Source organism: Macaca fascicularis, chromosome 4, assembly GCF_037993035.2.
Source record: "Macaca fascicularis isolate 582-1 chromosome 4, T2T-MFA8v1.1".
NCBI lineage: Eukaryota > Metazoa > Chordata > Mammalia > Primates > Cercopithecidae > Macaca > Macaca fascicularis.
The window spans coordinates 102,218,335-102,244,361 of record NC_088378.1 but is presented as its reverse complement, the minus strand read 5'-3'; the positions used below and the strand labels follow the sequence as shown (position 1 = coordinate 102,244,361).

At 36.6% G+C, this 26,027-nt stretch overlaps 1 protein-coding gene across 11 annotated transcripts in view; it reads left to right on the top strand.

Moving 5' to 3' along the window:
- Positions 1-26,027, top strand: part of KCNQ5 (potassium voltage-gated channel subfamily Q member 5) — a 567,701-nt gene that overhangs the window by 168,749 nt on the left and 372,925 nt on the right. The gene's annotated exons all lie outside the window — the stretch shown is intronic.

The following is a 26,027-nucleotide window of genomic DNA, read 5'->3' as shown; positions in this document are numbered from 1 at the left end:
AGGAAATGAGATTCTATACCCTCCAATTGCTAGTGGCCCAACCCAAGAGGGAGCAGTCAGATATTGCAAAAATTTGTATTGCATATATTATAGTAACATAAATTTTAATTTTATACATATCCCTCTTGAGATGCCAGAAGGCATAGAGAATAACTGAATTTCAAAACTGAGAAAGATCTTGTAAGTTATATAATTGAACATCATCAATTTAAATATCTTTTGAGAATTCAGTCATCTTTAAATTGAGTCTTGCTAATTGCAAAAACTGGTTATTGTATAGCAGTGCAAAATACTAGATTGGAGGAATATAACATATGAATCAGAATTATATTAAAAGCATTTGTTGTATATCCCAAAGATATTTTAGGATTCACTTATTGATGTGAACTACAGGGACTATTACCAAAAGTTTACACAAAAATTATTTTAATCTGAGGTTTTCCCCATCCCAGGTATGTTATCATTTCTAAAGTCTCTATTATTATAATGACTTTTTACGCAGTTTAAAATGTTCATTGAAAAGTAATTCTAACTTCTTTTTGTATATATATATATATATATTAGTTCCTCTGCTCACTATTTCTCCTATTACAGACAACAACAATTGGTATGCCCTGTTTACTAGCAAAAAACAATTATTTCATAAATATACACCTTTCAGAAAATGTCCAACTTTAAAAGAAATCCAAAGTGAACCCAAATTTACAGTCAGACACTTAAATCCAAATTCCAATAGCTCACACTAAATAGAGAAGTATTTATAATAGAAATGTATTTGTGCTTCTAATAACCAATGAGTATATGAATATTCATATTTGCCTATTATAGGCAAGTCATTATTAAATATAATTTATGGAAGAAGTTACAAAATATTAAATATATTTTGAAGTAATTGCCAAGTCCTTTGTACAAAGGAAGAGAAATTTGACCCAAACTAATAATCTCCCATTATTTGAGATTTTGTCATTGTCAGTTTGAGTTTACATTTGAAAATGTTGTGACTGCCTGTAATCCCACTCCCGAGCCCGGACAATGATGTGGGTGTTGTGTTTCAAAACTAGCCAGGACCACAGAGAGCTAAAGGAGCTCTTTTTTGCCTGCAACTGGTTACCTCAATTCACTAGAGCTGATAATGAGGCCAAGGCCTGGGCTATGACCTCTGGGAATGTCCTAAGCTCCCTGGATATGAGGCCACAGACCATAGCACTGTCTCTGTCCTTAAGGAGAATAAGATTTGAAGGATATGGCCATAGTAATGCAAAACACTCTCCAACATTATAAAGCCATCTACATAGCATGCTGTCCAGTGCTAGTGGCCAGACTCTTCATTCCTGAGTCATTCACATCATAAGTGGGAATTATAAAATGATGGGAATCTTTGCTGACCCATGAAAACTGACTTAAGGTTTCAACATAATTAGCTGTCTTTGTGATATTAAGACAGTAATATTAAGTTTTGCAAGAAATACTGATTTTAAAAATTCCAAAGGTCAAAATTGAAATACAAATAGATACTGTAATGGAATTAAAGGGCAAGAACATCTAATGGTGAATCTGTTCAATGAATATAATGAGATTATTCTCAAGCAGATGAATCCCTAGCTTAAACAAGAAAATGAGCTATGCAGAGCAGAGATATAATATTGCAACTTCTATGAACTCACTGCCTTTATGTTTTGTCAATATGCGTTAATTCTGATTTCTTTTAGAAAAACAGAATTACTATTACAAGTATCAGCAAATGGCATGAACGTAAATAAATTTTTATTTAATCCTAAATTTATCTGAACTAGCTAATTTATTCACTATTCCAGTTAAAACAGCATATCCAATAAAAACTCATAATGCCCATGAACTATACAATTCTTTGATTTATCAAAATATTAAGTATAGGCCAGGTGTGATGGCTCACGCCTGTAATCCCAGCACTTTGGGAGGCCGAGGTAGGCAGACTGCTTGAGCCCAGCCTGGACAACATGGCAAAAACCCATCTCTACAAAACATATGAAAAAATTAGCTGGGAATGTTGGCATGCACCTATCATCCCAGCTACTCAGGAGGCTGAGGTGGCCTGAGCCCAGGAGGTCAAGGTTGCAGTGAGCAGTGATCACTCCACTGCAACCCAGGCTGGGCAACGGAATGAGACCCTGCCAAATAAAACAAAAAAACAAGTGTTCAGTGTAAATACTGCTTGTTATAGCTACATTGACAAGTACCCCTAACATGCTATCAGAGCTCAGACATTAAGTTAATGTTATATTTAATAGGTTATTATAGTGATACTGTTTAGCCAATTGAGGTTTTAATTGTGTAAGTAGGATACATTACAAATTAAGAAACTTTATTAGATTTCTATAGAATAGTGGCTTAGTGCATGAGTTATAACATAGATTTATGGTGTGAATAAGCAACAAAATAAGGATCAAATTTTGGCCAGTATTTTGAGCAGGAAAAAGATCAACATCTTAAATCATTAGGATATTATTTATAATTATAAATACTCATTAATTCTTTATTAGAATTATACCTTCTATATTCATTATTAGTTATGAATTAATTCTCAAGTGCCTCAACTATGAATATCACCATGTGTAAGATGCTAAACCAGTCACTGAGGAAAAACAAATAAATGTGAAAATTGTTGACCTTTTTAAGGAATTTATGGCCTAGAATGTATGCAAGATATAAAATACTAAACAAGAAGCAATATAAAGCACTCTGTGATACCCATGAGTGAATTGCGGTGTAAATCCTCTAATAGTTAAAAAACAGAACACAGTCACTATGAGATTTTAGCTAGGTCTTCAGAGATGAGTATACTTCATATTAGTAGCATGTGCTTGAAAGTTCATGAGTATGTCCAGATACTTCTTATCTCAATATTTCCTTGGATGTAATTACTCTACTTCCTTGAAATATCTTTTAAGCTGGTGTTATGGTTTAAACGTATCCCGCAAAGTTTATGTGGTGGAAAGTTAATTCCCAATGCAACGGTGTTGGGAGGGAGGGCCTAATATGAGGTGATTCGGTCATGAAGGCTCTGCCCTTCAATGGTTTAAAGTTGCTATGACAGAAGTGACTTAGTCATCAGAAGAGTGGGTTTGTTATTCAAGCGAGTTTGGTTCTCTCACTTGCATGTGCTCTCCTGCTCTTCCGCCTTCTGCCATGGGACAATGCAGCAAGAAAGCACTCACAAGATGCAGGCCCCTTGGACTTCCCAGCTTCCAGAACTGTAAGAAATACATCTCCATTTTTTATAAACCACCCAGTCTCTGGTATTTTGTTACAGAAGCACAAAATAGACTAAGCTGTTATTTCCATTTCAAGCATTAGGTTTCACTTAGGCCCATTGTAATATATAATATAATTTATAAATATGAATATTCTCAGATAGGTGCACAGAAGGGGATTGATCAAGCCCCCAGTTCATGGCACACAGACGTTAATAGTCCAGAGATTGGCTTCCTTTTTATATAATACTTCATTTAAAAAATTGTATTTGTCTACCCTATCTCCTATTTTCAATCCCACTTTCCCTATTGTGTATATTTAATGTAGGACTGTTCACTTCATTTTTAAGTTTTTATGAATCCATATATATGTATATATACACATATATAAAAAACATATAATTATGTTTTTAAATTTATAAACATTTAGTTATATAAATGGCAAAGAATGGTATATCAGCCAGGGTTCTCCAGAGAAATAACCAGTAGGATATTTTATTTATAGAGAGAGACAAAGAGAGATAGAGAAGAGAGACAGAGAGACAGACTGCTTTCAAGGAATTTGCTTGCTTACACAACTATGGGGACTGGGAAGTCTGAAATCTATAAGGCAGGCCAGCAGACCGGAAACTCAGGCAGGAGCTGATGCTATAGTCCTGCTACCGATTTCTAAAGAAACTCTTAGTTTTGCTGTTTAGTCCTTTTGGCCAATTGAATGAGGCCCATCCACACTGTCAAGGTAATCTCCTTTACTTAAAGTCAACTGATTGTAGATGTTAACCACGTCTACAAAATGCCTTCACTGCAACTCTAGTATTATTTGATTACTGGGTACTATCATTTAGCCAAACTGACATGTAAAACTTGTCCTCATACGTGGCTCCTGGTTTCCTATTCTGCGTAAGATTTCCCCCTACTTCATCAAGTAACTTTATTTTAATTTAAAACTATATGCCTAGCTTCAACAACAGAATACACTTGTGGACTTAGGTTGTATATCCCCATTTCAACTCAAGAAAAAGAATCTGTATTTTCTACAGTCCAGTCTGGTAACATTTCTTTGAGATCAAACATGGAGGTTCCAGAGTTGGAATGTGAAATGAATACAGTAGAGGCTCTGAATATGCTGGAGGCACTGAAACTGGTTCTTGGCATCATAGTGCTTAACTGTGTGACCACCTGCAGTCCTATTCTTGAATGAGAATGACAACCAGCCTTCCTTTAGCACATTCTACATGCCGGACCTTGGGCCAAGAGCTTTTTATGTACTTTATTTACTTCTCACAGCAACCTCATAAAACTCTCCCAAATAGTGTAACAGAATTAAATGTGTAGCCCTCCAGATGATACTGAAGAAGCATCAAGCTACTTTGAAAAAAAAAATATTTTAAATTTTATTTATTATATCATATGTCCTATTTACTACATTTTAAGGCCATTTAGAATAATTCAGATTAAAACAGAGGAAAAAAATTTACTTTGATTACTAGTACCTTATTGTGTACTTTAAATCTGACTCTTGATAACCAGACTAAGAATCATAAGAGAAAGCCTACCTTTATCCCCACCCCTATATCAGAATCTCTGAGTTGCAATTTGAATTTCAAGGGTAATGCCACACACTTTTTAATGAAGTCTTATTTGACCTCTCATTCTTTATGCAGCAAAACAATGGTAGCAATTTTAGGTCACTCAAATATTTTTACAACAAAATAAACAATACTCTTTTTACTTAATCTGCAGATAAAATTAACCATTGACTCAGCTTTGTCCCTCATGTGGGCAAAGCAACCCCCAACCTCATATCATTACTTTAATTTAGAAAGAATTCTGTTTGTGTTAGTTACAGTCTCATTTCAGTAACATAGATCATAAGACATAATTCTGAAGATGAACTTTTTGCACACTTCTGAATCAAAGTAGTTGGTTTAGAGAGAGCCCTGTAGTCTGCATAGAGTACTCCTCTTAAGGCCCAAGAACTCATGTCTCACCACCAGTTGAAAATAGAGCAGAAGCCTGAATTCAGAAACCCCAGCCCTGACCCCGATTGCAGCCCAGTCAATTACACTGCATTCTGACCTTACTAGAGCTCAGTCTCATAAAACTTGTTCTTGTAAACTCTGTGCTCATACAAACATGCATGTCTGCATTGTACTTAAGGAATTGTAATACGATCCTTGTATTGCAGTGAATGCCCGTTTCCTTATGATTCTTCCACAGCCCTATCAATCCCTAGGCTGCACCACTGTTAAAGTTTCCTGAGATAATCAGGAAGAATTTCTAAGAAATTGCACCAAGACATTTGTTCAGGCCTCTAATAGCAGAACCTTACTTGTTTCTTGAGGCAACCATGGAGTTCAGTCTCAGACCAACCAAAATCAATAATTGTCTTACACACAATCTTTGTCCTTTATTCCCACTGATTCTCCTTGTTTTAAAAGAAGCAATTTTAGAAGTGAAGAGGGGCATGCAATGCCAGATACACGTTCATTCTCAACATTTTAATTTTTGCATATAAAAATCTATATAATAGACTCAAGAAAAATCTGGGCTGCGAACAGACAGTTAATGGGAGAAAAGTCACCCCACTGCCTCATTGCTAACTACTAAGAGCCCTGCCTCTCAAAGTCTTGTATGAGAATTGCCAAATGTATAAATTTCTCCAAGGACCTTAGCTCTCATGGGCTTTTCTGAAAGTTTATGCTTAATGGTTTTCATTTCCAAAAGTAGGGCTTATACCAGCTAGTTCTGCACAATGTGTCCACACCAGAATATTCCCTACAGGCACTGGATCTGTCCTATAAATTAGTCTTTATAAGATTTCTTCTCAGAACTCTGGAGTTTTGGTGACATTGTATAAATACTTTAACTGTTTTATGTAGTTTTGAGAAAAAGAAAAAAATGCTCCTAATATGTTCACAAATCATCACCTTAGGAAGTATTAGACCTACTTGTTGCTATCAGATACTTTTTAGTTTGTTGGTTCTTTGACTAAACACTTAATATCATGATCTTCCTCATCTTTTTAATTTTCCTGAAGTGGCTTTTCAGAGATAAGATAGGTTCCCCTAAGATAGGTTCTTCTAAACTCTTATAAATAATGCTTTTGTTTGTGAGTAATATAAGCCCAATAATCTTCCCTTGAATGACTTTAGTAGCTATAAATAGATGCATTTCAGGAGATAAAATAAAGCATAGCAAATTATAAAACATAGACTCTTTAATATAAGCTTGAATATATAAATATAGATTAATATAAACTTGTGCATTTGTATAAACTTACATGTCACTGTTCTGACTTTTTTGAGAAATGCTTTAGAGTATACTTTTTAATGTTAAATTTTTGTGGGTGCATAGTAGGTGCCTATGTTTATAGGGCATATAAGGCATAATAATCACATCACCTCAGGCATGTATTCATTGTGTTAAAATAATCCATTTATATTCCTTTCATTATTTTTAAGTATGCAATAAATTATTATTGACTGTAGTCACCCTGTTGTGCTATCAGATAATAGGTTTTATTTATTCTATCTCACTATATGTTTCTACCCATTAATCATCCCCTCTACCCCCACCCCTCCACTGCCCTTCCCCAGCCTCTAGTAACCATCATTCCACTCTCTATCTCCATGAGTTCAATTGTTTTGATTTTTAGATCCCACAAATAAGTGAGAACATGTGATGTTTGTCTTTATGTGCCTGGCTCGTTTCATTTAACATAATGACTCTACTTCCATCTCTGTTGTTGCAAATGACAGAATCTCATTCTTCTTTATAGCCCAGTAGTACTCTATAGTGTACCATGTTTTATGTATCCACTCATCTGTCAATGGACACAGGTTGCTTCCAAATCTTGGCTGTTATGAATAGTGCTACAATAAACATGGGAGCGCAGATATCTCTTCAAGATACTGATTTCCTTTCTTTTGGGTACATATCAGCAGTGGGATTGCTGAATCATATAGTAGCTCTATTTGTAGTTTTTTGAGGAACCTCCAACTGTTCTCCATAGTGATTGTACCGATTTATATTCCCACTAATAGTATACAAGGGTTTTTCCCTTTATTCCACATTCTCAGCAGCATTTGCTATTGCCTGTCTTTTGGATAAAAGCCATTTTAACTGGAGTGAGTTAATATCTCATTAGAATTTTGATTTGCATTTCTCTGATAACCAGTGATGTTGAATCCTTTTCATATACCTGTTTGCAATTTGTATGTCTTCTTTTGAGAAATGTCTATTCAGATTTTTGCCCATTTTAAAATCAAATTATTGGATTTTTTCTATAGAGTTGTCTGAGCTTCTTACATATTCTGATTATTAATCCTTTGTCAGATGGATAGTTTGAAAATATTTTCTCCCATTCTGTAGGTTGTCTCTTCACTTTGTTGATTGTTTCCCTTGCTGTGCAGAAGCTTTTTAACTTGATGTGATCCCATTTGTCCATTTTTGCCTTGGTTGCCTGTACTTGTAAGGTATTACTGAAGAAATCTTTACCCACTCCAATGTCCTGGAGATTCTCTCCAATGTTTTCTTGTAGTAGTTTCATAGTTTGGGTTCTTAGACTTAAGCCTTTAATTGATTCTGTTTTGATTTTCATATATAGCAGGAGATAGGGATCTATTTTCATTCTTCTGCATATGGAAGTTTCCCAGCACCATTTGTTGAAGAGGCTATCCTTTCCCTAACATATCTTCTTGGCACTTCTATTGAAAAATGAGTTCACTGTAGATATATAGATATATGGATTTGTTTCTGGGTTCTCTATTCTGTTCCATTGATCTATGTGTCTGTTTTTATGCCATTACAATGCTGTTTTGGTTACTATACCTCTGTGGTACAATATGAAGCCAGGTAATGTGATTCCTCCAGTTTTGTTCTTTTTGCCCAGGATAACTTTGGCTATTCTAGGTCTTTTGTGATTCCATATACACTTTACAGATGTTCTTTCTATTTCCATGAAGAATGTATTTGGTATTTTGATGGGGATTGCACTGAATCTGTAGACTGCTTTAAGTGGTATGAATATTTTAACAATATTGATTCCCCACCCATGAACATGGAATATCTTTCTGTTTTACTGTTTCCTCTTTAATTTCCTTTATCAGTGTTTTATAATTTTCATCATAGAACTCTTTCAATTCTCTGGTTAATTTCTAGGTATTTCATTTTATTTGTAGCTATTGGAAATGGGATCACTTCCTTGATTTCTTTTTCAGATTGTTCACTGTTGGCATATAGAAATGCTTCATAGTATACTTTACTTTCTGGTGCCTGAAATCTGCTGAGAGGCAACTGGTGACAGAGACCTGAAGAAAGTGGAGCCCAGAAATGTCTTGGATTTTGACTTTATCTCTTTCTTTGATGGTCTTTCATGATGCTAAACAAGTCCTGTGTGCTTAGATAGAAATTGAAGCCTGTGAGAATGTTTTCTCTTTTACTTGGGGTGAATTGGGATCCTCACTATACAGCATTAATTTCTTAACTACATTTATAATCATAGAAGACAATAGAGGCATCATTCCAGACAATATTTTTAAAGCCAGTTGGCACAAGAAATAAGACAAGCAAAAATGCAAAAAGTGGCAAAAGCTCTACCCAATGAGGGGTCAGTCCCCATCTAAGTAATGCAAAAATGGGATTGGCTTGAGAAAGTAGGAATGGGAACCCAGTACTGAAGTTATAAGCCAAATCAAAATATGAGAAATCTAGAAGATATATTTCTTCAAAAAGATAACATAAAGTGCTTAGGGTCAGTTCAACAAAATCCTTAAGGACCAAACCTGAAGAGACAAAAAATAGCAACAGACGAAGTAAGGCAATAAGCAGAGAATCATAATGCTTACACAACCTCAAGAGGTTCTCTTAATATGACCTGCTGAGAAATAAAATATTATCTGAAAATTGCAAGACTCCAAGACATTGGCCCAATGTTCCTATTATTAAGGAATTAAATGTGTCTTCTGCATTTCCCATATTTTAATTTGGCTTAGAACTGCAGTACAGAGTTCACATTCCTACTTCCTCAAGCCAAGCCCATTTTTGCTCCCTGCATGGTTAACCACTGGCCTGAAGCTCATTAAGCCTTCCTTTTAAATTTTATTTATTAATTTTCAGTTTCATTTTTCTCCTATATGAGAACAAGAGCAACAGTTTTACAGGTTGAAAAACTTCTTTCTAGAAGCAATAAACATTCAGTTTGATAAGCAGCCTTTGTCTCTGTTCCTATTTATTATATATATGTTGCATTTCTCACGGACATTTGTCAATGAGAATTTTTAATCTCTGTGGTAAGGTGATTTCTTCCCTTTATTTCTTTATTTATTTATGCATTTGTTTATTTTGATGTCAGGGAGTCCTACAATTTAGTTGACTTATTTAATCATTTAAGAGAATAGTATTGAAACAGTGAATTTTGATAGCAGCATGTCTGGGTTCAATTATTAACTACATCTTGCTAATCTGTATAATACTCATACCATAGGGCTTAGTTAATTGTAAATACTCAACAAATTTTTATTTTTAACCTCACCATGTTTACTTAGTATTTATTATGAAAAGAACAATATAATAGTTATTTCAAAAGTAATTGATTAATTTACACAATAATTATCTTTACTGTCAAGAGGGTTAAAATCTATTAAATTATAAATGATAAATTTAATTATTATCTATAATCAACAGCATCTTTTAGTATTTAGAAATTATTTCTCTATTTAATATCAGGATCTCTCATGTCCTGAAGATTATTATCATTATTATTTTTTTTACCTACGGAGTTTTGCTCCATCACCCAGACTGGAGTGCAGTGATCCAATCATAGCTCACTGCAGCTCAAACCCCTGGAGGGATCCTTTTGCCTCAGCGTCCTAAGTAGCTAGGACCAAAGGCATGCACTACTATACCTGGCTGATTTTTTTTTTTTTTTAATATTTTGTAGAGACAGGGTCTCAATATGTTGCTGAGGCTGATCTTAAACTCCTGACCTCAAGCGATCCTCCCACCTAAGCCTCCTGAAGTGTGAGCCTCCACACCTGGCCTAGACTTAAAGAATAAATAATAAGGAGTTGCTCTGTGCAAGAGGTTGACACACGATGTGGAAAAGTGTTCCAAGCAGAGGAAGCTGCAAGCGCAAATCCCTACAGAGCAAAATACATGGTCTTTGGGGTAACTGGAAGTCCATTATGGCTATTTTACAGAAAGGGAAATGAGAAGAAAGTAGGTAGTGTTAGATAACTTGGACTTCATCCTGACAGTATTAACTTGCCAAAGAAGAGTTAGGAGGAGACAGATGTGATCAAATGTGTTTTATTGGCAGCAGCATGAGGAGTTCACTAGGGGCAGGATGGGGACAGAAATTGAAAGAGAGAGTCAATGGTGGCCTTCTCTGGGCTAGTGGCAAAGGAAATGGAGAGAAGTGGACTGATTTGAGTGATACTTAGTAATATCTAAAAAATAAAAAGTTGTTAGAATTTTGAATATTTTGCAAACAATCAAACACACACTTAAGAGAGGTTACACAAAAGGAGTATTCACTTTGGGAATGGCAAAAATGGAGCGATGCAATATAAAAAAAACAGAGACTAAGTTGATTTATTTTTGTGTGGTCTGGAATATTTAGTTAAAGTGTCTACATCAACCAAACCAAAATACAAGGAGTTGTTCTGTGCAAGAGGGTGCACAGAGCACTGTATGAGGGTACCCATTATCAAAACCCATCATGTTTTTATTAGCCATTAATTTTCTCCTATTTCTTATGTTACTCATCCTGATAATCCACTGCATCTATTTAAAATAAATGGAAAGGCCCTTTTTACTTTTTATTTGTGGGTCTAGTGCTCCGGCACTTTCAAGGAGCCTTTCCCAAGTCAGGTGGTGAATGAAGAATAACTATAAAAGTGATACCACCACCGGGCGCGATGGCTCATGCCTGTAATCCTAGCACTTGGGAGGCCGAGGTGGGTGGATTGCCTGAGGCCAGGAGTTCGAGACCAGTCTGGCCAACATGGTGAAACCCCGTCTCTATTAAAAATACACACACAAAAAAATAGCCAGGTGGCGTATGCCTGTAATCCCAGCTACTCAGGAGAGTGAGACAGGGGAATTGTTTGAATCAGGGAGGTGGAGGTTGCAGTGAGCTGAGATCGCGCCACTGCACTCTAGCCTGGGTGACTGAGTGAGGCTCCATCTCAAAAAAAAAAAAAAAAAGTGACAGCACATTTTTTGAGTCATGTCGATGTTGACTAGGTAAAACCTTGCACACAGAAGAACACATGTAAAAACTATAATCCATGGGGCTGAATGCTGACCATGTTGGATGGAAATTTGCACACAGTGCATTTCTCTACAATTCAGTCCTAAAAATGTCAAGACAGAGGAGCATTTAGTGACAATCATCCTGGATAACAAAGATGCACTGCTTTCTAATGCTTCCCCTTACTTCCACATTTTTCTAAGTTCACAGATGTGCCCTCGCTCGATGTGGTCTGTGTATTTTTGTGAACTGCTGGAAAATTTCACTCACACACCAGTGGATCCAATGAACACAAAATACCTCTTCCAGAGAGCAGTTGCCAATAAGCAGTATTTTTAGAGGCACATGTCACAGTTTCTGTTTGCTTCTGTTGTGACTTTTAATGGGCCCCGAATGATTAAGAAACAGCCTCTGATAAAAGGCATCGCCCGACTGCTTCATTATATACTATGGGTAGTAAATGTTTACTACACAGTGGGCTCAAGCTAACGTGTTATTAAACCGTGTTCCAGTTACATCAGCGCCCAGAGAATAGCTTTTACTCCCTTGAACATGTTTGTCATTTCCTTAAATGCTCCTTGACAATGATGTCATGTTATTTATGCATGCTTCCTCAGGAAAATATGTTGGTTAATTTTATGAATTATTTGGTAAACTTTATTACTCACTCTAGGAGACTATACCTGTTTCCAATAATTTTCTCTTACCTGTTGAGTAAAGGAATTCTATTGAGAGAAGAAGTGCGAAGCAAAGGACACAAATATAGATCTAAACATCAGAGCTAATAGGACACTTTATTGCACAGACTGCATGTGGTATGTTGCTGGGACTAGCTTTCCTGTGAGGATTGGAGAACCAGGATTTCTGCTATCTGACCAGAGTAGAAATCTATTTTCCTTTCTCATTGTCAGCGTAATGAGAGTATAAGAATTTCTCACCCTCCGGCATTAGCAGGGAAACTTTCTATTTTTTCTACTGTGATTGGAAATGAAAAAGGAAATGCTTGCTTTTAAAAACACTTCCAGCTACTATAATGCTAATACTAGAAATTATGACTGTGAGTAAGAGGAGGGGAAAAGTCATTCAGGTGCCATTTTGGCTTTCCATGAGCATGGCTATAAAAATAAAGTGCCTCTTTGGGCATGCTTAGTCATTACTTTGGGGTTAAAGTTGAAGTCAGAAAAAAAAACTCTCTGAAACATAGACATGTGGTTTTCATTCTGACGTAAAGAATTAACAATTTTCCACAGCTACAACTATGGAGGGTTAGTATCTTTTAATCTGTTTTCTAAAACAACATGGTAACATTTTATTTCGGTTAACCTGGAGGTGCAAAGAATACCCTATGTCTGGTTCTCCTTGGTACAGCATATTCGCTGTATAAACTGATGAGGTTCATTTCCATGTGTTTGTAAAAAGACAGGAAAATGTCTTCTTGCCTAAAACTTATGCATGGCATCATTGCACATGGCATTGCCGAAGCACGGATCTCACCTGGTGGCTCCAAAATGGAAGGAGAGTGGAGAGTTGCCAGGGTCAGAGCCTTCGTGCAAAATAAGCTGCCACTAATTGGCATTGAACTTCCATAACTCCCTGTGCTGGGTTTGCAGTGAAGGAAAATTTTGTTGATGGTCAGTTCTGAAAGCATATTTCTGATAGAAAAGAAAAATAGTAGAGAGAGTTTTTATTCTTTCTTCCTCCTCCCAGACTACTCTGCTCAGACTTCCTGAATCTAAGGAAGTCTAATAAATTATGAATTCTAGAGAGTAAATGATAAAGGTTCATCTGAATGTCATCTGCTACCCAAGTTCTACACATCCCCTCTTAGGAAAGAATCATAATTGATTATAATTATTTTTCTATGTTTGTGGATAAGTATACCATAAATGATATACACAAGCATCTCTTTCCTACTGAAAAAGAATGCTATATTCTACCAGTAGTTTTCGTAAAAGAGTAAAAGAGACTCCTCTCAGAATGAATCCTCTATACTCCTATAGTTCTGTCACAGCAACAGCATGTGTCACAACTGGCATGTATTGAATTATTTAAGGATGATTCTTTCTGTCCCAGTAGATTAGGAGCCTGTGGAGGCCGAGTTCCAGGTGTCTCTCATCCTTGGACTCCTACTGTTACCGGAAAGGGGTCCCAGTTCAGACCCCTAAAGAGCGTTCTTGGATCTCACACAAGAAAGAATTCGGGACGAGTCCATAGAGTAAAAGGAAAGCAAGTTTCTTTGAGAAATAAAGAAACAAAAGAATGACTACTCCATAGGCAGAGCAGTCCCAAGGGCTGCTGTTTGGCTATTTATAGGGTTATTTCTTGATTATCTGCTAAACGAGGGGTGGAGTAGTCATGAGATTTCTGGGGGAAAGAGGTGGGCAATTCCCAGAACTGAGGGTTCCTCCCCTTTTTAGACCATATAGGGTGACTTCCTGACGTTGCCATGGCATTTGTAAACGGTCGTGGGGCTGGATTGTCTTTTAGCATGCCAATGCATTACAATTAGCTTATAATGAGCAGTAAGAGGACCAAAGGTCACTTTCATTGCCATCTTTGTTTTGGTGGGTTTTGGCCGGCTTCTTTATTGCATCCTGTTTTATCCACAGGGTCTTTCTGACCTGTATCTTATGATACCAGTCCTGCTGACCTCCTGTCTCATCATGTGACTAAGAATGCCTGACCTCCTTGGAATGCAGCCCAGCAAATCTTATCCTCATTTTATGCAGCCCGTATTCAAGAGGGAGTCTCTCTGGTTTGAATGCCTCTGACACTACAATGCATGGGCCAGCACTCTACCCGTAGTAGGTGCTCCAATCATGTTTATTGAATGAAATCATATTGTACAGGGAGCCCATAGGGAATATCATTTATACTCTGCTAAAAAGCATTTAATTTTAGGATGGATTTAATGGCAAAACCTCTGTGTACTGACATGGGAATTACTGCTAAAATTGTGTACACAGGGGATCTTGGAACTGACATGATAAAAAATCAGTGAAAAAGAGCTAAGACCCACTTTTGTATGAGGAACGTCACTCCTGGCCAGAAATGGAGTCAGAGAGGCTTATTAACTTTGTGTAGAATGGAGCTAGGTTGATTAGACTGGCTCCAAAGGCTAGCTCCACTTAGAAGCCATAGTAAGTGGCACATTAAGTGCACCCAGGCTAAATTTCTAACTGTAAAGGAACATTGCAAAAGCTTTAGGAACAAGCGAGAGCAAATTACAAAACAAGCAGCAAGCCAGGATTTACCCTAGAACCTACTGTCATAACAATTACTGGGTCAAGTGAGGGGCATTTTAAAATGGAAACACTATTTTTCTAATTTAAGTGGATTAAAAATGCATATTTCCCTGAGTGATTTATAATCTATTGATAATTAATTTATAAGATACTATTACAATGTGGTATACACTGCCTTGAAAACATTCCAAGCGAGATTGCTTTCCTGGTGAACGTGCATTGGTTTTGATTTTTCTTTGTTATACCCCACCTAGAAATGCTGTTTATTCACTCATAAGGAACTATGATGTTTAATCTATTTGATTTTGTGTTCATTTTGTCTGGTATTATCATTTACCTATGACTAAAGTGAACAATGAGAAATATGTATTTAAACCAAACAAAACTTTTAAAATAGCTTTTTTTCAGAGGCTTATTTCCAGAATTCTCCCAGAGTGAAAGTCGCACCCTAAGAATATGTTAGGCCACCGGGGGAAACATTTTTTTTATTTTTTTCCGTAAAGTCTGTATTCTTTGTTAAATGGAAACATTTATTTTTGAAGCCTACTCAGGTATAGTTTATTGCTTGGTAAGAGTAATTTGAGTTTACAGAGCTTTTCATCTGTTTGTTAGCGTGTTGCATATATCTGGGAATAGAAACTTAACTGTTTTTAATCCAAATGGGCCTCTTCCTTTGCTATCCACAATTAATAGACATTACTGTCTCTCACACCCACCTCCTGTACCACCTTTTAAAGTGAAAGTTTTAAAACAGTTGTCCCTAGGTATCCAAGAGGTATTGATTCCAGGACCCCCAGGGATTGGTTTCAGGACCCCTGTGGATACCAAAATCTGCAGGTGCTCAAGTCCTCGATATAATGTAGTATTGCATATGGCCCAAGCACATTCTCTCATATACTTTAAGTCATCTGTAGATTACTTATAATACCTAATATAATGTAATTGCTATGTAAATAGTTGTTTTACTATATTTTTTATTTGTATTACTTTTTTGTTGTAATGTTATTGTTTATTTTTTCAAATATTCTTGTTCTGTTGTTGGTTGAGTCTGTGGATATGGAGAGTCGACTGTACCTGTTGTACTCCTTGGATCAGGCGTTTAGGAGCAGTGGCTGGGCTATGAGTGGGTTATTCTGGGCTTGCTGACTGCATAAAGATTTGATTCATGTCACTGTCACCCAGAGCCTATGGAGCCAGGCAGGATCAGAGGAGAAAAGAGGGCAGGCAGGACTGCTACCAAAGCAAGAAGATGGCCCAGCACAGAGCCAGGCCCAAAGCCAGGCCCAAAGCCACTGATGCACAACATTTTGGATCTAGGAACAGAAGGAAAGGGAAGGATAGAAGGCAGAAGACAAGGTTGTGGTCCTGTCCACCCTGGAAAATGAGTGTCTGCCTCTGAGAATAGGATGAATTAGCCATGCTCAGTGGTGCTCTTCCACTGCAGTGCAATGTAACGGCTCACTGTCCAACCTGCAGCCAGGCTGCCTGGCTTCAAGTCCTCACTCTGGTACTTACTAATTGTGTAACCTTAGGGAAATTACTCGAGCTCTACAAGCACTTGTTTCTTCATCTGTAAAATGAGGGTTATAAAATCATTATCAACCTCATAGATTCCTGTGAAGATTACTTAGAAAATATAAAATACTCTAGCTCACTCCTGTAAAGAGCAATGCCTGACACAGGAAATTAAGCATTTTTGCATCATATGTCTTTTACAACTCCAACTGCACACCATCAAACTCTTTAAATTCTGTATGGCTTACTTCTACCACTAGTATTTGCTATGGTCTTTGGTCTTTGTTTCTGTGTCAAATCCTTGGCAGTAAATTAATTTTTAATTCAAATCCGGTGGTTTACTTATGTCAAGCACCTATGAATAGAGGCATAGTCTCAGTCTTTCCCTTTATCTTCCTGTTAATTGTCAAAGCTGATGAGGACACTACCGATCCAGGCCACAGTGACATAAGAAGAATTAATTAGTCTCTTGGTTATTTTTGTATGCATTTCCTTTAAAGCAGAATACCCTCACATAGAGTTTTAAGTAGGAGACAATTTGTCAGAAGATAATGCTTATTTGGAGTTTTAAGTAGGAAACAGTTTGGCGTAATATTCATAATTTTATATGAATTTGTACATAGAATCTTATCAGCTGAATTCAGAAAACAATGAGCAAATATCAGGCAAGGGGAGGCATGGGAAGGGAGTGGAGAAGTGGACCATGGCAGGAAATATGGGATTCAGTTTGGGATAATTTATTTGAAGTCCTATATGAATGTATGGAGTTCTAGTGCTTGGAGTTTTAGAAGATGCAAAGGAGAATCAACTTTTACTCTCAAGAGCCTATAGAGTCAGGTGGGTGATACATAACATGTAGATGGGGACTTTACAGCCTCAGAACCTAACACACGCCTGGCACATAGAAACTGCAAATCACTCACTTTTTATCCTTAGAACACAGCAAATGAGAAGATGTAATAAAAGGTTAAAATCAGATTTTTATAAGTATCATAAGAGAGGTGTAAAGTTCTATGTGGTATAAACGAGGAGAGATGAAGGAAAGATGTGGAAGACCAAGCACTTGACTTGGTCTTCCAAGATGTGCAGAATACGTGGCTCTGTGGGTGGAGAAGACATGAGCAAAGGCACAAGGTGAGAAGATTCAGGAAACATTGTGAGCAGTTTAGTTTGATGAAAGGGAAGTGGTGAGAAATGAAGTTGAAACGTAGATTGGTTCCAAACCAATCAGGACTTTCAAAGCTAAGCTTAGATATTTGAACATGATTCTACAGGCAATGAGGATCCAAGGAAAACTTTATATCAGAGTAGTAGCATGATCAGATTTAAGTGTCAGGAAGTCACATCATTAAAATAGATCAACAGCTTAACCACTGGGCAGTTAGTTTAGAAATGAGACTGGTGCAAGAGGGATTTATTTAGAAGATAAAATTGATATGACTCATTTTGCACCTCTAAGTGACAGATGATGGTGCCATCAGCAGAGCCAGAAAGCCCCCAAAGAAGATCTGGCTTGATGGAAAGATGACAAGTTTAACTTGGGACACATTAGGCTGTTGGTGCTGGCAGGACATTCAACACCAAAACTCATGAGAGAGATTTTCAGTGGAGAGATCATTCATGTACAGAAAATAATTGAAGCCTTGGGATTACCAAAGGAGAAAGTGCCTGAGAACAGAGGCTTAAGGCCATTTCCTTAAGGAACACCCCCACTTGCAGAGCAAGAGCACACCAAGAGTGAATGGCAAGAAATGAGGTGAACACTTTGGAGAGTTGCAGAAGTCATAGGGGGAGAAGGTGTCAGAAAGGAAAGTCTGGGCAAGAATTTTATTGTCACAAATAAATATGGAACCTGAGAAGAGATGCTGAATTTGATGACTAAGAGAAAACTGGTGACCTTTCAGGAGAGTAGAAGAGTAGTAAGGGTCAAAGGCATGCTGTGAAAGATTAAGGAGGGAATAGGTGGTGAGCAAGTAGAATCAATGAGCATAGAATATTTTCTCAGGGTGCTTGGTAGTAAAAGCAAAGATATCCTAGAATTATCTAAATTTTATTATTTGCTTAAAAGTCACCAACTTCACTTGACAACTTAAGGGAATAGTAAAACTGAAGTAATTTTGTAAGAACAGGGAGACTACAATAGGCTATAAACTGAAAGAAAGGTTCCAATGCCCCATAAGGGAATAAAATTGAAAAATAACCAGTGGGTGGTCAAGACCACAAAGCAAGTGGGAAAGTACAGGATCGAGGATATAATTGACATGTTCCAATTTTATGAAATCCACATTGTATATCTAGATTAATGTAACAATTAACATGGTCTCCCAAACAGCTCAGAGATGGCCATGAGGAGAATCCCAACAGTATATGAGCCATTTTGTAATCCAGTCATGTGGTCACCTATGGATGTGGCCTGTCTTCCCAAGGATGGATTAATTACCTTATCTCTTTATTCATTGTCTTTCCATTCCCATTGTCTTAATAATATCAGAGAAGTAGACTGAGTAATCTTTTCACAAGAGCACTCCTCACGGTGGAAAAGGAAACTAGACTCTCAGTAGTACATTCAGCAAAGAGTAGGGAGAAACAGTCCTCCTAAAACCTGCCTTGCATATGAAAGATAGGAGTCAGGTACAACTATTTCACTGACCTGAGAAATACAATGTTTGGGGTGTTGTCCAGGGACTGCTAGGTTACATTCATTGTCAACGTGAGTAAGAACTGTCTAAGAGTAAAATATTGAGGAAGACAAAATGAACATTTGCCTACTTCCGCAACGAAGAAGGAATATATAGAAGAGTTCATCTTGAAAATAAAATCACATTAAAATGCTACAAATTAATGTAGTTATTATTAATATTATTATCAACACTAATAGAAATGGCAAAAACATACCTTCACACTTGCTACTATATATTGAATTTAAAAAATGGTAGAGATAAGGCTAAATTTATCCTAGTTCAACAATGATTCAATTCATATGAGAAAACTGAACATGGTTGGTTTGTTTTGAATGCCTTAAACCAAATATTTTAATGTACATTACTCACAATTGGATTCTAAGAATATAAAACAAACATGATGCTACAGCACTAGTACAAAGGCAGCAAAAATGCACTACAAAGTAGGAATAATATTCAGAAAAATGTATTAAAATTGAACACGAGCTTGAGAAAGTACCACTCAGTGCAATCATGGAACCACAATTAAAGCTCGGCAAGACATGGAAGGTTCTCCTGATAGCCTTGTTTTTTAATTGTAGAAACTGGGGGCCAAGTGCAGTGGCTCACACCTGTAATCCCAGCACTCTGGGAGGCTGAGGTGGGTGGGTCACTTGAGGCCAAGATGTTGAGACCAGCTTAACCAATATGGTGAAACCCTGTCTTTACTAAAAGTACAAAAATTAGGTGGGTGTGGTAGCACGCACCCATAATCCCAGCTACTCAGGAGGCTGAGGTGCGAGGATCACTTGAGCCCAGGAAGCAGAGGTTGCAGTGAGCCATGATCGCACCATTGCACTCCAGCATGGGGGAGAGAGCAAGACTCTGACTCAAAAAAAGAAAAAAAGAAACTGAGGCCCACACACAAAAAGAAAAAAAGAAACTGAGGCCCAAGATGTCCAAGAGCCCCATCAAATGAATGCTTACAGAGAAATCAAGCAAAATCTCTTCCATAAATCAGTAGGATACCTAACACTATGATAGATTTTATATTTTTATGTTGATCAGTTAATTTTTTAAAAAACCGAAGCTCAGTTTGAATGATGCTTAACTTATAAGCAATAAAATTAGCCCTTTTACATCATAAGAATTTGAAAAAATTGTGAATAAGCATTCACACATACTTATTTAAACCTGTATTAAATGTGAAGAAAGTCTGATTAATTAAAAGGAAATTTCATTGAGAAATCATATGTTAATATCATCATGGTTTTAAAAGGTTAACTTGTTTTCTCTCTTAATTATAACCATACATCTCTGATTTAATAAATTTTGTGGGTCTGTATTAATACAGTTGTGTGTATTGTTAAGAAATTGTTAGAATTTTTAAAAACTATTTTTCACAGAAAGTAAGCATATTGCAAGGAGAAATCAGCAAGGAAGGGTATTTTTCTGAGTGTTATACATTTCAGTTGTGTTTGTAGTACCTATGTGACAATTTTAATTATTGGTTTTATAAAAGCTAAGATCAGGTAATTTGAAATTTAAATAAACATTGCCATTAATATTTAGCTAAAATATATATATTAACTAAATGGAGATGTTATATTTGATTTATCTTTTACAGAAGTATAAATACCACACTATATGAGTTATTTTATTAACGCTTGTGTTAACAATTATTTTTGAGATATTTTGGAACTTTTAATAACAAAATTACTTAATAATTATTTAATAAATAATTATAAATTATGTATTATTTTAAAATAATAAATATTTAATTTAAATTTTTAAATTTTTAAAATATTTTCATATTTTAAATAATTTTTAGTATTTGTTTAAATAATCTTTAATTATTTAATTCTTTAACAAAGAATTAGTTGTTTTAATAACAAGATTAAATTTGCATTATTTTCTATTTCACAGTAATACTTCAGTTAGATACATATATGTGCTTTGTTAGACATGATACATGCTCTGAAAAAAGTTAATGACTGTGCATGCATTCATTATGAAGCAGAAAATTCTTACTACTATTGATCTTGTTATTTCATGATTTGAAAATCTTAAAAGTAAAATGTATAATAGATGTAGGGAATTAATATTTGGGGTTTTTTTTAACAGTTCAATTATTTTATTTTTATTTATTTTAATTTTTAAAATTTTTTTAATTTGTATGGGTACATAGTAGATGTATAGATTTATGGTGTATGTGAGATGTTTTGATACAGGAATGCAATGTGAAATAAGCATATCATGGAGAATGGGGTATCCATCCCCTCAAATATTTATGCTTTGAGTTACAAACAATCCAACTACATTCTTTACTGTAAAATAAACAATTAAGTTATTATTGACTGTAGTCACCCAGCAATAAAGCTACTAAAAAATCAACATATCGATGAATGAAAATACCAGGAATTTAAAATGAAATCATATTATATAACTTGATTCATATTATTTCATAGTTTAAAGCTCTTTTTATACAAATCACTATTAAAGCCAGTACTATTTAGTGTTTCTTCCAAGAGTATTCAAATACTCAAAAGATTTGAATACTCAAAAGAGTATTCAAAAGTAAGAATTATCTGATATTCGAAAAGCAATCCAAGTCAGGAATGTCCAATGTGAATAGTTGGTATAACTGTTGGAGTCCTGTATATGTGCCCTTGCTCCAGGAAAAACTGCTGTCTCCTGTCCCCCAGCTTCCAGTCCAGTGTCCCGGGCGCTCTGGCTGACAGGCTAGCATGAGCCATCATGCCTCTTGGTATGTTTCACTGGAGTAATTTCTCACCTATCATGTTTTGCCATCTCAGCTTTGTCCCAGTGCCTCTTGAGCTTCTCTGAAGGTAACCTAAGCTTCCTGTTTGTCTGCCTATTGCAATAGCACCTATTGCCACTTCCTTGGCAGCCTGTTGACTTGGAAATAGAACCCTACATTTGGTTTCTGCTCCTGACACTTTCTGAGCTTCCTCTCTGGTCTTCTTTGCTCCCATTCCTTCCTCTACCTTTTGCTTTACAGATCCCCTTTTAAAGGCTCTTCCATCTTCTACTCCTCCATTTTTCTCACTCTTCACATTTTCTCACTCTTCACATTTGGGGCATTAGAGTCCGTTGGACCAGTGTAGGTGCATTAGGGACAGATGCTTCCACTCTGCAATAAGAATTGTGTCTCAGTTTATATTTTTCTCTGTAGACATATGTCAACTTCTCTTGTCATAGTGTGTGTTCATGTAGGTTGAACAAGTAGAGGACCTCATGGTTCCAATTTGAGGTCCAAAATACTACCATCATCAGCTGTAAATTTGGGGAAACTGAGGGACAAAGAGGTTAAGTCACTTGGATGAGTCATCCAACCGGTGAGAATATGAACTGGGATTCAAGCTCAGAGAGTCAGAATGACGAAGTGTGTGTTCTTAAACACTTACCTTAATATGACAGTAAGCAGGCAGGGTGAAATATTGAGGACACTAACAAATCTAGTCACCCTTTACCTGGGTCATTCTTTTTCTTTCTTTCTTTCTTTCTTTCTTTCTTTTTCTTTCTTTCTTTCTTTCTTTCTTTCTTTCTTTCTTTCTTTCTTTCTTTTATTTTGTAAGTTGACTTAATAGGTTGTGAGTTTATCTATGAATTCCAAAAAGTAGGTATGTTCTTTAATGAGCAGTATATTTGAGTATCTTGTTTTCCTATAGTGAGGTGAATAAAATATGTAAAAGCAGGAAGACAGAGGAAGCCTAGGTGAAAGGCTCGGAGAATATGGCAGCAGTTTTTGTTTGTTTGTTTGTTTTTTCTCTCTCTCTCTCTCTTCTTGGCATCAAGTCAAAGACAGACTCGCAGAAAAAGACAGGCAACCCTCAAGATATTAATGAAATGTATCATTTCCCTCTGTAGTGAGGACCTGCCTCTGATCACCAGTAAAGCCTCAAAGCCATAAAAACACATATGGTGTTTATGAATTCAGGATTTTACGGAAGTATTATAAGAGTTGTCATTTTCCAAATAGTGCTTTGTATGTTCATCGTGTGCTTGCTGGAACATTTTGTGAATACATGTATAAACTGTGTCACTGGAGTTTGGCCGGGCTTCTGGAGAAAAGAAGCTGATACATGGATAATGGCAATGCATGTTGTGACATGGAAGCAAGGGCAGAGAAAGAAAAGACATAGGTCTCACCAATGACTGTGTAGCTTCAAGAGCTGGTGGAATGAGGAAGATGATGTGGGGATGTTGAGACCAAGAGACATAAAAGCAGTAAACCACAAGGGACAGATGCTAGAGGTGTGTCGGGGGTTGCAGCTGTATTTTATAAACGGTGGTAGAATATTCAGCCTAGTCACCCAACATTAATGTTCTAAGCAACCTGAATTCTCCCCCACAAAAGCAGCTTTCTACTGCAATTCCTATTCCACACACTCCAACCTGTCCCCAGAGGAGTTATTCTAAAGAAGGAATACAAGAGATCCATCCTGAGTTCCAATTCTCTTTTCTCTAATATGTGGACACTTATAGTTATTATCTTTTTCCTTAAGCTCAACTGCAGCATGCATATAAATGAGAAACAAATTTACTTGTCTACCTCCCAAATAGTCTTTCGTTGAATTTCACGTATTAGGTCTTGTTACTATGGAAGACATTTTGAGCTAAATATTCTATCACAATTGAAATGCCACAGTCGCTTATCTCTTCTTTTGAATAGTATTTGTGACAGAATGGCCAACTGCTGATGAAGTTTCAAGGTTTTTTGTTTGTTTGTTTGTTTGTTTTTAATGTATTAGAGTTTTCTCTACATCTGGTAATTTCTGATATTACAAGTCTCTCAAATCATACCTCTATGTCTTTTGCTTCTGCTTTTATTGAAAAACAATTATTTCTTGCCTGGACTATTTTATTCCTCTTCTGTTGTATTTCTTGGGGCCTGAGTCTGTAGTACCCTCTCACTGCAGTGTCTTAGTGTCATTGCCAAAGCTGCCCTCATAGAACTCTGTGTAGTGATTTCTAGTTTTTCTCTCCAGGTCCCTGGCCATGCTTCTTATTGCCTAATGAATCAGGAGCAAGGAGTTCAATCTCTGCATCAGCTTCTAATCACAGCCCCTGAATGGCCCTGTCTCATCCTTCATGCATCCTCTCTGTGACTCTCAGAAAGGCTGTCAGTTTCCTGGTCAGTCTTTTCCCTAATAACCTGGGGTTCATAGCATGCTCCATACTGCCCTTTGTTTTCTCTCAAGGGATCTTTGAAAATATCTCTGGCATACAACAGGAGGGGCCTGGATCTCTAGTATCTTCTGTGACCAGCTGCAGAGGCTATCGAATCCCTGAAATGACTGCCTAAGAATGCAACTCCCAAGCCACCCCATCCTGCAACATCAATTTAAATTTTCCTCAGAGGAAATATTATTATTTCTTGGTGAGCATCTGCCACTGTATATGGTCATTTGGGTGACTGCAGTTCTGCAAACTTACCTCTAGACACAAGAGATGTTTAGAATAGACACTTAGGGATTTACTAACTGATAAAATCACAGAATGATGTGCATGATTTTTTGGAACTTTTTTCTGTTCCCTATTCCTTATGTGTTATCTGCTGAGCTTTGTTCATAAGATTGGTCTACACATGGTCAGCAGCAATTAAAAACCGCACAGTATAGAGGTAGAGACATCCACAAGATGCTTCCATAAAGCATGCTTTCCTAGTGCTTTTCAGAACTTTCAGATGCTTCTGTTTCTTTGTTTTTTTCTTAAATAATGAGTTTTATCTTTTGCCCATTATTATTGAGGGTCTAGCATTTATGGAGAATAGGACAGCAAATCAGTCTATAAGCTCTTTTAGTTTTCCTACTACTGCTGAAACAAATTACTACAAACTTAGTGGCTTAAAACAACACAAATGTATTATCTTACAGTTCTGGAGGCCAGAAATCCAAAATGGGTCATAGGGAATAAAATCAAGGTGAAGGCAGAGCTATATTCCTCCTGGAGGTTATAGGAGAGAATGCATTTCCTCTTTTTCCACATTCCACAAACCACCTGCATTCCTTGACTCATGACCCCATGTCACTTAGACCCCTGCTTCCATTGTCTCCTCTGACTTGGACCCTCCTGCTTCCTTTTTACAAGGACCATTGTGATCACAGTGGGCCCACCCTGATCATGTAGGATAATCAACCCTCCCCAAGAGTCTTAATCACTTCTCCAAAGTCCCTTTGCCATATAAGGCAATATATTTATGGGTTCCAGGGTTTAGAATGTGATTCTATTTGGGGGGCCTCCCCAACCCCCACTTAATTGTAAATTTGAACCTACATGTAATACTTTTCACATATTGCATTGAAAATAAATATGTTAATATTTTTATTAAGACAGGAAAGTTGTTTTTTAAGATCACAACAAGCAGTTACTTGGAATTTTCATGAAAGAATATTTACCACATAGTCTTAATACATCTTGGTGGTTAGATATCAAATTGTGGTTGCTGACTTCTTTACATTGATTGTATGTATCATTAAAAATGGATGAGACCTAAAAATGCCAGAGTCCATCCAATACAAAACTACAAGTATTTTTAGGAAACTCTTAGAATTTTCACATGTAAGAACCTGTCACATTTCCGAAAAAAATTCTACTCAGTGACACCATTTCTTTCTATGCCTATGTGTTTTTTCAGCGTTAGTGTTTGAACATAAACACTTTTCCCTATAAAAGCCTATAAGCCAATAGCAGCTGCAGAAGGGACCCCTGCATGTTGTTGTCAGGCTCTGGGGCTCACTTGGGTTCCTGACCCAGGCCTTTCTGAGTCTTCCACATGCTTCACAGTTCCCTGCGCATCCTACTTCTGTGACACCCCCGAAGTTGCACTTATGGTCCAAGCTGTATGCTAGCTCAGGAGCTCAGAAATAAAGAACATTGAGTGAAAAAAAAATGTGAATTATGCTTGTAAACCAAATATATACAGATAGTGGGAATTGTGCAGACAACACATTCAAATACATTTCATATGGTGAAGTCTAGCCAACTTCAAATCTATTAGTCTGATCTACTTCATCTACTACGTTTGTGTACGATTACCCTTCCTTCATAGTAAACACATAAGTAAAATATTTTAATGTGTGTTTATTAGATTCAT